Genomic DNA, 16,447 nt, shown 5'->3' with positions numbered 1-16,447 from the left:
CTGTGCTTGTCTATCTTTTTATAACCGTTCAGGGCCATCCCTAAGCCTCTGGGTTAGCCCTCCACTTGTTCAATATGGCTGCTGGATAAAAAACAAGATCTTAAGACGGGCTGCAGCGGTCCCTCTGGGTCTGTGTCCTCCCTCAACCCCATGTCTTTTCTATTCTCCCTGCACTTTCATACTGCCCTTCTGGTAGGTAACCCCTCCCAGGCCTCCAACACAGCTGCCTTTGCCCATTCCCAGCATTTGCGTACACAACTTTCTCTGCCTGGCGTACTCCTTTCTTAGTCTTGCCTAGCAAATCTCTACTTAGCCTTTACAACAAAGCTCAGATGGTCCCTTCTTCTAGAATACATTTCTGATAGTCTTCCCTGACTCGCAGAAGCCCCCATCTCCTCATGTGGAGTTAACTCCTTGTCATGTTACACTGTAAACCTTTTATTATTATTATTACTATTACTATTATTATTATTATTTTCTAGTCAGAGTCTCACTGTGTCACCCAGGCTGGAGTACAATGGTGCGATCTCAGCTCACTGCAACTTCTGCCTCCCGGGTTCAAGCGATTCCCCAGCTTCAGCCTCCCGAGTAGCTGAGACTACAGACACCCGCCACCATGCCCAGCTAACTTTTTATATTTTTAGTAGAGATGGGGTTTCACCATGTTGGCCAGGCTGGTTGAAAACTCCTGACCTCAGATGATCCACACTCCTTGGCCTCCCAAAGTGCTGGGATGACAGGCGTGAGCCACCTCGCCCGGCCCATGTAAACCTTTTAAACCTGTGTTTCTATCCTTCTAGATGAATCCCCTAAAGAGGTTATGGTCACATCTTAACTCCTAGCTCACAGCCCACCTGGCACATAGTAGAGACTCAATAAATAGTTTTAAATTGGATTAATTGAATTGAGAGAACAAACTGTATTTTTAATCATAACTTAGTCCCCACCTAAGAAGAAAAATCTTCTGTTGTCTTCATATATCCTTTAGCCTGGCAGGGGGCAGGGAGGAGAAGGGAGCTTGTGATTCCACAGGTTTCACAAGAGTTTGAATGTTTGTGTCCCCTCCAAAATTCATGCTGAATAAGAACATGGTAATATTAAAAGGTGGTGCAATATTTCAATGTAATATAGGACCCGGCTTACAATGTTTCAACTTTACCATAATGCAAAAGTGATGTGCATTGAGTAGAAACTGTACTTAACCACACAACCATTCTGTTTTTTCCTTTTAGTACAGTATTCAATAAATCACATGAGATAGTCAACACTTTATTATAAAATAAACTTTGTGTTGATGATTTTGCCACCTATAGGCTAATGTAAGTGTTCTCAGCACATGTAAGGTAGGCTAGGCTAAACTATATATGTTTGATAGGTTACACGTATTAAATGTATTTTTGACTTAATATTTTCAACTTACAATGGGTTTATCAGGACACAACCCCATTATAAGTTGAGGAGCATCAGAAGTATTAAGAGGTGGGGCCTTTAGAAAGTGATTAGGCCATGAGGGTTCCTGCCTCATGAATGAGATTAAGACCTTTATAAAAGAGGCTTTCTGGCCAGGCACAGTGGCTCATGCCTGCAATCTCAGCACTTTGGGAGGCCGAGGCGGGTGGATCACCTGAGGTCAAGAGTTCGAGACCAGCCTTGCCAACATGGTGAAACCCCGTCTCTACTAAAAATACAAAATTAGCTGGACGTGGTGGTGCACTGTTATAATCCCAGCTACTTGGGAGGGTGAGGCAAGAGAATTGCTTGAACCCAGGAGGCGGAGGTTGCAGTGAGCCAGGATCATACCACTGCACTGAAGACTCTGTCTCAAAAAAAAAAAAGAACAGAGGCTTTCTATAGCATTTGCCATTTTTGTCCTTACATTCCTTTTGTCATGTGAGGGCACAGCATTCATCCCTTCTGAAGGATGCAGCAACAAGGCGCCGTCTTAGAAGCAGAATGGGGGCCGTCTCCAGACACCAAACCTGCTGGCTCCCTGATCTTGGACTTCTCAGCCTCCAGAACTGTGAAAAATACATTCTATTTTTTAAACAAATTATCCAGTATATTCTATTCTGTTATAGCAGCACAAACAGACTAAGACAACATATTATCTGTTTTAATGTGTTCAACTTAAAACCATTCTTTATGCTCATCCATGTTCATTACATGTTTGTTGAAAGCAAATTTTGTGTTTGTGTGTGTGTGAATTTTAATTTTGTGGATTTTGTGAATTTTTAATCTTGTGAATTGTGTGAAAGTGAATTTTTGTGTGTGTGAATTTTTAAAAGCAGCAGTTTTTGAACATCTACTACCAGCTTTGCCCTAGGGGGTATACAGCAGGATTAGACATGCTCTGTACCTGCAAGGACACAAGACTGTCCTCGAGAATAGGATCTGAGCGCTTGGACAGGAGAATGCTGGAGCCAGAAGTCCAAGTTTGGGGAAGAATGAACAGTAAGGAGGAATCACTGAATCCAGGGGGACAGACAAGCTATCTCAGGGATAGGAAGGTAGGGCCAAGAACACAAATTCAAGCCTCGAGTCCTGGGCTCCCTGAGGTTTAAGCAGAGGAAGAGCCCTCTAGAGCAGAGTGCAAATTGCAGCAGAGAGGTCAGAGGCAGAAAAGACAATCACATTGCACAGTAAGACATATTCTCTAAGGAAAGCCTGGTTGGACTCTAACTATCGAGAGGCAGGGCCCATTGCTACAACTCGTTTTATAGTTCAGTAAGTATTTTTCCACTGTTGTATTTTCACCAACTGATTGACAAGAAGACACGAACAGGTTGGGTGAGGCCCTTAAGCTACAGCAGATCCATTTCTCTCCATCAAGATAAAAACAGGAGGAGGGGCAAGTCTCCACCCCTGCACCTCCAAAGTCAGCTCCCTGGGTGTTATTCAGCACCACCACATCAGTATTCCAACCCCAGAGTTCCTCCAAATATCCATGTAAACACACATTTACATTTAAATTGTGCTCCTCTGGATTCAGACTCTTTCTCTGAAAACTCTAACAATCCAATTATCAAGAAAACCAACATGTCATTTCTAAGCCTGGTGGTAGAGACCTTCTCCTCTCCCAGGAAACTCCTTGTTCAGCATGAAGCAGCTTCAGGTGTCCCTGTCTGGATGGGTTTGGTCAGCCTCCCAGCACATTCAAGGAAAAAACTGAAAATATTTGTGTTCTTCAGTAGGAAAGGATGAGGGTCAAGGAAGCATACTAGCAAACCATTGCATTCATTTTAATGCGTAGAGAGGGAAAGGTGGTCAAGGAAAACTTTAGAGAAGAAAAGCCTTGTAAAAACTGCTGGAGGTGCTGGAAAGAGCTCTGCTCTGGAATTAGAGAGAGCTGGCTTTGCATCCCAGCGTGGTGGCTTCTTAGCTTTCTGAGCTTCAGTTCATCTACCTCTCTATACAGCGAGGTCAAAGGTTTTCAGTGACCTGGGCTAATATGTGCCTTGTATGGTTATCTTGATGATTAAATGAAGCAATGTATATGAATATTCCTGGCACAAAGTAGACATTCAGGAAATGCTTTTCCCTTCCTTGTGAAGGCTGGGAATGCTGATTGGTAGAAAGTAAGAGATAAGCATCCTCCTAGGAGGAAGGAACCAAACCATCAGGCAAACCATGGAGGGCTGGGCAGTGAAGGAATTTGCTTGTCAGTTTAATGCTTTGAAGTTTACTCAACTCAGTGAATGTGGGGCTTCTTTTATCAGATCTTGGACTAAGAGTACAAGGGCTGAACCTAAGGACAAGAGAAGGGGAAGAAAGTACTTCACCCGGCCTGTGATTAATATGAAAAATGGGTCAAGCCTAGGGATGCACTAAATCTATTCACTCTGCAGTATCAGTGGGGTGTTCCCTCCCTACTTACTAGAAACTAAACCAAGTCAAAGGAAGAAAATGGAGAAAACAAAGAAAGGGCTAGGAGAAAAACAATTAACACAAACATTTCAGGTTCTGCATACAGAGTCAGAGCTCCCACACCCAAGCAGACCTCGGTGTCATAGATTCCAGATTGCAGCTTTAGGACACAGCCAAACTATTAGGTCAGTCTTCTTGAGGATCTCACATGGCTAAAGAGTATTCTTTCTAACAGATGTTTAAAACCCAAATACTTTCAACGACCTTCAGCCAACATCTCCATAGCATCTGGTTGGCCAAGACGCCTTCATGTACCCTCTTCTTGTCAGCCAGCCTGACAACCACCTTCGGTGGAGGGAAGAAGAATCCTTCTCACTAGTTATTTTGGGAGTGGGTTAGATGAAGAAATTGGGACACAGTGAAGAACCTGGCCAAGAAGCATGAAAAGCTGATCTTATTGCTGTTCTCCTTGGATGTGGTTTGAAACCTGTCCCATCTCAGGGTGTTCATTTCCTCATTAGTAAAACAAAGATATTACCCATGTAGCGCACACATGTCTGGGCCAGGAGTCATAGGGGCTTACATTCATGTAGCCCCCAAGCATATTCACATCCTTTTTTTTTTTTTTTTAAGATCTTCACAATATTGTTGAAAGGAAAGCTGGGAAAATGGCAGTTTCTCCCCTTCACAGCTGAGGCATCTGAAATTCAGAGAATTTAAGTGTCTTCTCAAGAGCAAGTCAGGAGTAGAACTGGCCCCAATCCCAATGCCCATTCCACTCCAACCCACTGCCAATTTTTTGCTATAAAAATGCAATTGATTGTAAAGTATTCATAAAATATGGTGTTTCTTTTTATATAATTTTATTGTTTCTCATTTTAACCAAAGTATTGCATATTCATCATAGAAAATTTAGAAAGAACAAATAAGTAAAGGGAAGAAAATCATGATTACCCGTAACTTCACTGAAATATAATGTTGTTTAAGGAAAAAGTAAAAAGATAACATGCCATTGTGCTAATCACCTAACATTCAATCCTGAGATCACCAAAGATGATAGGGTTCAAGAGTTACACCGGCAGCAACCAGACACTATGCTCTTAGGGAGAGAGAGGCTCATGAGGAGAGCTGTAGCAGCGGTTAAAGGAAAAAGTAGTGTCTGAGTTTTAATGCAGACAGATCTGTATGCTGTGGGGAAAGGCCAGTGGAGGGGGATGCAGCTGCTGCTCCAGCAGGGAAAGAACAGAGCTGGAGTGACCTCCCTTTCAAGAGGTAGGGCCCATGTGGAGAAACAGCACTATCGGCTTTTTGTCCATATTATCAGGACAGACACAGGGTGGAAGATGGGAGAGATGGTGATGGGTCTCTAGAAGTTCTTTACTGATTTCCTCTTTGTGAAATTGTTTTCTTTAGTGATGTAGAAGGCAAGGTCTATCTGAAAATATAAGGAAGATAATCGAGGGTATGAGGAGACAAGGAGAGAGTAGAAACAGTTGTCTCTGAGAAAGAGAGAGAAAACAGCAGTGAGGGCTCTGGTGAAGACCTCAGTTTGGTCTTATGTTTTCTCCAGCTGCACAGGCATAGGCTTGGATTAGAAAATGAGTTGGACATAATCAGCCAGTGGCTAAGCAAGCCAGAATGAAGATCTAGGAGAGAAACTAGGAAGGTGGAGGTGTGCAAAGGAAGTGAAATGGTAAGGAAAAAAGAGAAAGTTTCTGGAAATTTTGAGAGAGACATAATGTTGGTGGATCCATGGCTAACAGGTGAAGAAGGGCTATTGGGGCTTGTGTAGAAAAGCATGTGAGCTAGAAAGAGAGAAGGAGTGGTCAGGAGATGAGTGTTTAAAATTGTGATTGCTGGTGGCACTGCAGTTATTAGTAATGACAAGGTCTAGGCTTTGACCTTGAAAGTGAGCAGCTGAATTAGGGTAGGATAGAATCATCGGCAAGACAAGATCAGGGAATTGAGAGGGCTAAGAAAAATAAAGATTCTTTAATTCACCTTAAAAAATGTATTGGGAGCATGGTGTATATTTATAATGAAATTACAAAGAATTAAGATGGAATAGTGTTGGAGACTGTAAAGTGAGACAGAACTTCAAATTGTGGAGAAAAGGTGATAGTGACCCACAGATAAGGGGAAGGCTTTGCACTATACATTACTGGGTATTCGATCTTGGAACTCTGACATTCAAAAGCACTTATATGTGATGTTACTTAATTTGGTTGTTTGTTTGTTTGTTTAAGACAGAGTCTCACTCTGTTGCCCAGGCTGGAGTGCAATGGCATGATCTCAGTTCACTGCAGCATTTACCTCCTAGGTACAAGCAATTCTAGTGTCTCAGCCTCCCAAGTAGCTAGGATTACAGGCATGCACCATCACTCTGGGCTAATTTTTGTATTTTTAGTAGAGACGGGGTTTTACCATGTTGCCCTGACTGGTCTTGAACTCTTGACATCAAGAGATCCGCCCGCCTCAGCCTCCCAAAGTGCTAGGATTATAGACATGAGCAACAGCGCCCGGCCTGATGTGACTTAATTTGAAATTATTTAGGAATATAAATTTTTTTTCCAGTGGATTTAAAAAAGCAAATAAATGAGCAAAGAATATAAAATCTTAAAATGTATACATTCTCAGCCTCCTCCATTGAAGAAATTCTATCGTTTTAAGGTGTAGAGCTTCCACTAAAGAGTGATGAGTTTTGTTACCGCAGACATTTAAATTACTGGTGATCACCCTGAACTAGTAGAAGTTTTGTTAGAGCAGGTCAATTTCCCTCAAAATATAGGGGCTTCTTTGTTTGTTTTGTTTTGTTTTTGAGACAGAGTCTTGCTGTGTCGCCCAGGCTGGAGTGCAGTGGCATGATCTTGGCTCACTGCAGCCTCCACCTTCTGGGTTCAAGCGATTCTCATGTCTCAGCCTCCTCAGTAGCTGTAGCTGGGATTACAGGTTTGTGCTACTACACCTGGCTCAGAGCAGATGCTTTTTTTTTTTTTCCTTTGTGTAGTTTTTTGAAACAGAGTCTCGCTCTGTCACCCAGGCTGGATTGCAGTGGTGCGATATTGGCCCACTGCAACCTCCGCCTCTCAGGTTCATATGATTCTCCTGCCTCAGCCTCCTGAGTAGCTGGGACTACAGGTGCCTGCCACCACACCTGGATACTTTCTGTATTTTTAGTAAAGATGGGCTTTCACCATATTGGCCAGGCTGGTCTCAAACTCCTGACCTCAGATAATTCACCTGTCTCAGCCTCCAAAAATGCTGGGATTACAGGCATGAGCCACCGCACATGGCCAGAGATGCTTCTTAAACTCAGATGTGGAGGGTGAACATGAGGATAAACTTGCAAAAACATGTCAGGGAATACCATTACAAAGATGCAAGAGTAACAGACTCAGAAGTTCAGAGAATGGCAACTAGCTCCCAGCAGGTTGAAGAGAAGACACCATGAGGAGAGGTAAAAGAAGAGTCTAGAACAGTAGCTCTCAATCCTTAGCTTGCAATAACATCAACTGTATTGCTTGCTGAAATGCAGGTCCCTCCCGATCTGATGCACACCAGCTTACTACTTCGCCAACTCCTCGTCTAAAGAAGTAGACAGTGCCAGCCCACGATGGGCTCGGGGCATAGTACAGAGCTTAGATTTTAACCTCTACAAGATGGGAAATTATTGAAGCATTTCTCACCAAATGTACCAGAGGAAAAACAAGTGTTTCTTCATGGCTAAATGTATTTCAAATCCACATTTTCCCCCTCTTAGCCTAAGCAAGGAACTTTCCAACATTCCAGGAAACTATAACCTTCCTTGGTATCATTAACAGATATGAGAAGTAGGATCTAGCACACAGGAGGTTCTTAATAAATGCTACATAAATAAATAATAAGTAAATAAAATGTAATATGGTTTATATAATACGGTCACCTCCACTCACTATCACTCCACAATTAATATTGCTTTCTTTTAAAGGCCTTATATATTCCTAAAGTTCCTTTTCAAACTCTAAACCCATTCAGAAAGCCTTTGGATTCAGCATGCCTTCCTTCACCAAATTTATAGGAAGGACAATCTTGAGCCATCTGGTGCCTATTTAATTTTTAACCACCTCTCCCTTGAAATATTTCTTTCTTCATTCTTATTTTGTCCTAAAAACTTGGCTATGAGCTAAACTGCACCATCTGTGACTTCCAGTAAATACAACTGTTGCTAATGAAATTACCCAGTTTCATCATTTTGATTTAAATGCCTTGCCTGTTTTTCTTCTGACCTTTTGTTGCTTGCCATCAAACTCAAGCTTTTGTGAATTCAGATACATACGTCCATGTAGGTCAGTCTTGAGGAATAAATCTTCTCTGTGAAGCACAAGAACCTGGGCCAAGCCCGCTCAGCAGGCTGACATGGGAGGTGGGGGCCGGGGCTGTGCAGAGAAATATAGATGGCACTTGTGCCCGTCCGCTCAATGTGCGCAGGGCCCCAGGGCAGACCCCTGCCATGTGACCAAGTGGCCACTCGGTCTGGCTCTCCGGCCTCCCATTTGTTAGGATGCTGATGATATTAATGAGTTGGGGTGTTGGAGCCCATTCCTTGGCCTTTGGTGTCGGTTCCTCCCAGCACAGGAGTGCTTGACCTGATTGAAGAAAAGGAAAGTTCAGAGATTCTAAACTTTGCCCAAGTGGAGGGAAGGCCTTCCAGAAAAGAAAGAAGAAAACTTCTTCAACTTTTGAAGAAATCAGGTCCTTTCACTGCCCAGGACAATGCTTTCATTTAGGTAGCAAACCACCGTCTTTATCATGGCCCTATCAAGGGAATAAAAGAGAATGAAAGACATTCGTCTATCAAGTCATTCAGTCATCAAATTGTTATCGGTACTATTGTGTATATATCAGATAATTAAATAGTGGAGGCCATTACTAGTAATTGCTTTGGCTAACACTTATTGAGTCTTCACTATGTAGCAGGCACTGTGCTATGCCCCTTACCTAATCAGTTCATTTAATCCTCGTAACAATCCTGTAGCTGGGAACTGTTATTATTCCCACATGACAGTGAACAAGTGAGGCTTAAAGAGGTTAAGCCACTTGTCCAGAGTCCCACAGATTCTAACTCATGCTCATAAACTTGCTGCTTTATTGCTTTGCATTTACTGGTGCTCTCTTCCATGCCAGATACTGTGCTGGGAACTGGGGATGCAAAAATGACAAAGATGTAGTCCTTGCCCACTTTCCAGGGAAGCAAGAGATAAAAATGCAAATACACCATCTGAGTGAAGCTACAACAAAGTAGGAAAAATATTCTGGGGTTGCAGAAAGAGAAGGGATTCTGTCTGGGGGAGCCAAGGAAAGATTCACAGCAAGGAGACATGAGATCTAGGTTCGAAGGGAGATGGCGGCCCTGGCAGAAGGAAAGCGATATCCAAAGGAGTGGAAGTGTATGAACAACGGGCCAAGGGGAAGGAGCTTCTGTGTGGGTGGGGATGGGTGGGAGGGTTAAAGGACTGGGTGGTGTCCTTGCCCAGACTGAAGAGACTGGGATGGTGGGGGGAGTCAACCCCACAACTTTACACAAAAACTGTCTGTCACTGGGTCTCTACAATCACCAGAGGTGGGGTGGAAGTGGGGTGAAAGGTGGGGATGGGGTAGAAGGTGTCTCCAAAGCATCCCAGCACATCTGGTTAGCATTTAACCTAAGAAGCAGCAGGACTCAGCTTTCATTGCTGAATTTTCATTAGCCTTAAGGACTCGACCGCGCCCTCAAGGGGTTAAACGCTCAGGAGGATATACCCAATAGGCCCAAAGGAGGTTAAGCTGTAGCCCCACAACTCCCCGATTGTCTGTTATCTTCACTTTAATCTCTGCCTCTCTTCTAACTTCAGGATGCTGCTCCTAATGACCGGGAAGGAGATCTGTAAGTAAAAGCTATTTTTAGTTCCACCAACAGTAAAGATATGTTCATTCTCTGTAAGTGTGTCGTCAATGTAGTATGACTTCAGTGAAGACAAAATCTCCACAACCCCAAACGCACCACCCCCGCCGCCGATTCTGTCATCAGTTTCCACATCGCTTCCTTCTTAGGACCAGGCTTTAAAGGCTAATGCTGATAAGAGAACCCTACCGGGAAGGACTGACACCAGGAACAACTTCATCAGGAGCACGCATCAGATCAGCCAATCTCCTCCTAGGGCCCTGGGGAAAGGGACAGGTGGGACCAAAAAAGCTTTCTTGTCCTGGAACAAGGGTCAGTAAATATTTTCCTAGAGGACCTGACAGTAAATATTTTAGGCTCTGTGGGCCACTTGGTCTTTGTCACAACTACATAACTCTGCTATTGTAGCATGAACACAGCCATGGACAACGGGTGAATGAATGAATGAATGAATGTGACTGTGCTCCAATAAAACTTTATTTGCAAAAATTGGGCATGCAGGCCGGATTTGGTCCTGCATGGCCATAGTTTGCTAACCACTAAGACAGGTCAATGGGCACCTGTACAGAGAAATAGGATGCCAATCTGAAAAGAGCTCATGGGATGCTGAAAGTGGGATCTACCTAATGAATTTGGTTGCGGCCAGCCCCCAAACATGTTACAGCTCCCCGAGGGTGCTCGTGGGAATAGTCCCCTTTTCTGACCTCCAAAACACAGCCTCAGTGTCATCCTGGCTTCATTCCTCATTTTCAATTAACCCAATCTACCACTAATGCTGTGGGGCCACAGCATTTTCCATTAATCCAATATATTGCTATTTTCTCCAATGAAATCCCTAAAACCATCTAAAGCTCAAGAGGTTAAGAAATATGTTCATAGTTATCTACACAGCAGCAAGTGACAAAGCCAGGACTTCAACCATGTATGTCAGACACTAAAAACAGATAAACATCCTCACCGCATCTTTACTTTCCAAGAGCTCCTGGGAAATATGTTTGGCATAAAGCCGGCCATGGCAGCCTCACACAGCATCTCTGGGAACCCTTCCCAATGACCCTCACCTTCTGTACTCATAGCTGAACCCCCTGCCGACCCCAAGGGAGATATTCAAGAAATAAGACCCATTTTTAAATATAACTGCAGGTGGTTGTGGGTGCTGGGATTCCAGGCATATACAGTCAAACTGTACTACGTAAATAGATAAGTCAGAATGTGAGCTTTTAAATCAAAGGTGTAAGTTTAAAAGTAACTTTGTAAGAAAGTTAAATCGAAAGTTAAAGTTAAATTTTTAATATTAAGAGCAGGGTCTGAAACAAGTGTCTATGAGTCAGCAGGAGAAAAAACTATTATTTTATAATAGCCAAACTTTAATGATACATACGTTGTCAACTTCTGAAAATGTTTGAGGTGGCTTAAATATACATGTAAGTGATTAAGACAGTGATAAAAGAATTAGCTTAAATAGCAAAAGGGGAGAAGATGCTTGAACCATGCTGCCAGAGAGTTCACAATCACATGGCGTAATCACAATCACTTAGGCCTCAACGAACACTGTTCTCTCTGGTGCAAAACTCTAAAGCTGTGGCCCTCAAAACTTAGGGTGCCCAGGAATGACCTGGAAGGCCTACATTAAACAAATGACTGGGATCCCTCTGCAGATTCTGACATAGTAGGGCCTGCCTGGCCCCCAAAATCATTGTTTTCCACACACATTCCTGGTAGTTTTGATGAAGATGGTTTAGCGATCATCCATGAGAAATGCTGATTTTCGAGAACTTCATGGCAGGCTCTCTGAATGACACAATCATCGTCATTGTCTCAAGAAGAAACTTAAGCGAAGAAATATTCTTTGACTGACTTTTCAAAGAGCTCAATCCTTGGTAAAAACATTGAGAACAGAGGATTCTATCACTGCCCTGGGAGGATGTTTCCATCACGAACTAAGGAAGTTTAGTGCAGATCCTACCTTTCTGGTAATCCCACTCTCTTCAGAGATGGAGCTTGGAGAGCCGAGGTGAATGTATGGTTGGTTTCAGATCTTCATGGTGGGTCTCCACGTTGCCTCCAGAAGAATGACTCAGTCTGGCATCTCTCCACAATATAAAGCCACATGCTTCCCACCTGGACGGTCAAGACACTGGGGTCACAGGGTCCTCTTTCTCCTCTACTCTTTACATCTTGTCATAGCCCCTAAAAAATCTAATTCCTCTAAGCACCACTCTGCTTGCTCCTCTGAATGCCTGTTGCTCTCGGTGTCCTCTGTGCACCCCAATCTCTCCCTAGCCTACCTCTCTGTGCCCAAGAGACAGGGCATATGGATCCCACCAACAGCTCCTGTGCCTTCTAAACTCTGGTTCCCGTTCTACTGAGTCAAAGAGTGGCACCTGCTGCAGTTATTCCTCTGCCAAAGGCCGGGTTCTGAATGGCCATCCTCTCCAGGTTGTAGTGACAGCCCTCTCCTGTCCCTCTGCAAGCCCAAGAGGTAAAAGTTCTCCCATTGATTTTAGCCCTGGGATAGGGCACTTCCTTTGGTGGCGGTCTTTCACCTTACTCATGCTTTTGTAAATAGTCCTGCGCCTCAATTTCCCCATGCTATGAGCATGGAAAGAGAGATGAAGCTATACTACCCAAGAAACGAAAAGGGACTTACTTCACAGTAATTAAAGAAACCCTCATGTGTCTGGGAAAGGTAACAACATTATTCTGTAGAAAGGGAGCAACTGAAAACAAAATCCTGAGTGGAACTTCGTGCCACAATTCTAGCAACTATCCCCGCTTCTGTGTGTCTAGGCTATAAATGAGATGATTAATATGAGAGCATATTAAATCTTATTTTTTAAAGGGTTAAAAGTAGTAAATACCTAAAGGAGTGAATTGCGTAAGCAAAACCAATTTTTCTCATCCGTAAAACTAATTATTTTTATTACTATCCTTCAATTTGAACAGTTTACCTATAGGGAGATCCCCTGAAACTAGTGCTACGGAATAAAAGATGAAACACTCCTGATTATTGTCAATACAAAATTGCATGCAGGATTGTGTAAAGACAATGCCAGGTTGGACTGCCAGAATGAACCAACAGCACGTGATGTGCTTCCCCGTGCAGAGAGCCTATGAATGGACGTGCAGTCAGGCAGGTTTCACATCACCAAGTTTCCTATCCCAGAAAAGCAGATGTTCATAGCTCTAGGAATGGAATGCGACCCTTGTGGAGAGGCTATAAACGGACGCATGGGGGGTGCCTGTCCATATGGATAAGATAGGGCTATAAACGCCCTCATCTTGCCACAACTCTTCTAGGCCTCTTTAGGGTTAAGGCGTACTCCCTTCTGAGAATTTCTGGTCTAACCAGTTGTCTAGCTTCACGTCCTGTTTCTGTGGATTGTTTGTAACCAGCTTTTGCTGTAACTGTTACTGCTGATTAATATCTTGCTAATCATAGGTTATAGAAAGACTATTTCCGTTTTAAGGCTCTGTTAGAAATTACTGATGCACACACTATATTGTAAATTCTTATCTCTGTATATTGTACTTCTGCATACAGATGTTATATTAAAGAATTACTTCATCCCCATGTGACCATCTCACCTCATAATCAAATGACCCTAAATCCCTCACTAACCCACCCCCGCCCTCACTGAACTTAATAATAAATGCTGGCATATCCAGTGCATTGTTGGCACTGCGGGACCAGAAGGTGCTGACCCCCCTGGACCCAGTTTTCACTATCTTGTGTGTGTCTATTATTTCTCAACCTGCCGATCCTCCTGGGAACAAAGAGAGAGTCCTGTTGCATTGTGGGCTGCTGGTCAGATCCCACGATATTTACCAGGTGCTCTTACATGTGTTTTCTTATTTGATGTGTACCTCACACCAGCCTTGGAAAGGGGATAGGACTGTTCCCTTTTATATGGAGAAGGATGCTCTGAAACTTCAAAGTATTTGCTCACAAACTCACAGAAGTGATCCAGGCAGATGTTCAGGGTTCTACCCACTATATAAGCCTAATTCAGGGGAGGTTTGCAGTTCTGGGTGCCAACAGGTTTCACACAACAGTCAGTTTGCATTGGTTGGTAGTAACTGTGCTGTGTTGAGAAGATTCTGAGGCTGTTTGGACTCAAGAGAAAAGAGTATCTTAACTAGCAATGTCTGGCAAGACATAGAATTGAGGAGCAATACCATGCCTCCTACAGATTTTCTGCCTTGGCACAGTGTTTGAGATCATGGGCTTTGGAGGGATGAAGGCCTAAGTCAGTGCCTGACTCGGTCTCCCCACTCAACCTTCTGAGTCTTGGTTTCCTCATCTGCTATCAAAGGCCATAATATTAACTTCCCCACAGAATTGTTTCTTTTTGTTCTCAACCCAAACTTATTTTCACATGAAAAGAAGCACCACCCTTATCTAAAAGGACAAATCGTGCAGAGAAATCTATGAACAGCATCCATTCTAGACTTAATAATTAAATCAATAAAAGTAGCAAAGTACAGGAGGGGATGAGCTGGGCTTCGAGTTAGAAATGCTGGCATCTGTCCCAGTTTTCCCTTCATAATTTGTTCTAGGGCTATGGAGGTGCCTGTAAAGGACTCTCATTCCTATTGCAAGACAAAGAAAATTCAATCCAACGCAATGTTTCAATCATGGAGTCTTTATTGGACACAGGCTGGCATGAGTTGACGGCACGTGAAAATCAGCAAGGTAGTTTCCAAAATAATATATAAGCCTTTCTTAAAAGTAGGTCCTGTTTGTCAGTCTTGATGAGTTCTGTCTGACCTGTGTAATCATCAGCACATGAGTTAGTTTTTTAAATAACGGTTTCTTAATCTAGAAAATGAGATTGTTGGAACACAATTTTTTTTTTTTTTTGAGGCGGAGTCTCGCTCTGTTGCCCGGACTGGAGTGCAGTGGCCGGATCTCAGCTCACTGCAAGCTCCGCCTCCCGGGTTTACGCCATTCTCCTGCCTCAGCCTCCCGAGTAGCTGGGACTACAGGCGCCCGCCACCTCGCCCGGCTAGTTTTTGTATTTTTAGTAGAGACGGGGTTTCACCGTGTTCGCCAGGATGGTCTCGATCTCCTGACCTCGTGATCCGCCCGTCTCGGCCTCCCAAAGTGCTGGGATTACAGGCTTGAGCCACCGCGCCCGGCCGGAACACAATTTTTTTAAAAAGAGTAATTTTCCTACTGGGAAAAGGAGTATGAGAACTATGTTTGTCAATTTCCTAACTCTCTTGGTGTTGTATTGTCTTTGTAGTAATGAAAATAATGATAATAATACCATAATTTAATATCTTTTTAAACTGTTACTCTTCCCTTTAGAATCAATTTATTTTTCTCTTATCTTTCTGGTGGCTTTGATTACCTCACTTACTTTTTACAATTTTTGTAACACTTTTTGTAAGCATTCATTTTCCTTACAGAATGCAGCATGTGAGCATTACGTGCATGCTTTGCTCATGATAATAACTGAGATATGCCAGAAAACCTCCCATCCTGAAATACATCCTCCTCACGCATGAAGCTCCATGTTTCTAATAGTGGAATCCATCCCTCTGACTTGTGTTGTCTTTGCAGCTACAAATGCTCACAGGAAGAACAGCAGCTTCAGTCCCTAAACCTTGGTGCAGCTGAGTTTATTAGAGATTTTCCAGACCTTAACAAGAGCCTGTGACAGTACTAAGACCCTGGGGATGGTGAGAAGGGGGCTGGAACCAGGAGACTGCTGCATTTTACAGGATACTGGAGCGCAAGTCTCAATCAAAGGCTAGAGTTCAAAAAGACATGCCTCTCAGATCCCTCTACTTTTAAGCATCTTTTTTAAAATTAATAATTGGATATTGACCATTAAAACTATCACATGTATAGGAGTTTGTTGTCTAAAATTTGTATTATAGATATAATTGAAATGTTTAGAAAACTTTATAAGTAAGAAAATCATTACTACTTGGGCCAGAAGCGATGCAAGTCAAGCTTAGGTCTATGGTTTTTGTTCCTGATCAGTAACATGTAGATGATTTGCATTCTCTTACCCTCTCTAAATCTGGAAAGATGCACTTCATAGTGTCTCTAATCTCACACATTTTAACTTTCACTTTTAATTGTTGAAAATGTCATTCTGAAATCCAACAATGAATGAATGAATGTGTATATACTCATCATATACGTGTACACACACACAAATAAAACCTGTATCTCAGAGCCCACATATCTTCTTTAAGCTGCTCTTTCAGGAAGATTTATGACACTCTGCTTTACAAAGAACGTTTAAAAGAGAGAAAGAAAACGAAATGAAACAGTGACTGTTCCCTAGTGCAATTACTCTGTCAAATACTCCCCTAGGGAAAGGAATTTGCTCTTATTGTGAAATAAATTAATATAGAAACCAGACTCCTGCGGTAACTTTTCTTTATCCCCAGGCAGTATTTTCCCACTACTGCTCTCAAAATTCACTTTTGGTGATACACATATGGGAGGTTGGAAATAGCTAGAAATTATACGTTTGAATTTTAAATATATTCCCATTTCCATAAATGTTAGCAGCTCCCCAAATTATCAGGGAGTACACAATTGTTTAGAGATCGCCTGCCTCAGAAATCAATTGCTTGTTCTCTTCATCCTCGATGGGGGGTGGAGAAGGAGAGGGAGCACTTTCTCTTACCATCTTTTCA

General features: G+C 42.8%; 1 long non-coding RNA gene across 1 annotated transcript; it reads left to right on the top strand.

Moving 5' to 3' along the window:
* Positions 1 to 14,327: 14,327 nt before the first annotated feature.
* On the top strand, positions 14,328 to 16,166 carry LOC117071612. The gene is made up of 2 exons (XR_004432382.1): positions 14,328 to 14,480; positions 15,354 to 16,166. It is a non-coding gene; the product is annotated as an uncharacterized LOC117071612 (long non-coding RNA).
* Positions 16,167 to 16,447: the final 281 nt, after the last annotated feature.

Source organism: Trachypithecus francoisi, unplaced genomic scaffold (assembly GCF_009764315.1).
Source record: "Trachypithecus francoisi isolate TF-2019V2 unplaced genomic scaffold, Tfra_2.0 Lachesis_group3, whole genome shotgun sequence".
In the NCBI taxonomy this organism is placed as follows: domain Eukaryota; kingdom Metazoa; phylum Chordata; class Mammalia; order Primates; family Cercopithecidae; genus Trachypithecus; species Trachypithecus francoisi.
The sequence above is the reverse complement of the archived record's forward strand: the minus strand, read 5'-3'. Positions and strand labels throughout refer to the sequence as shown.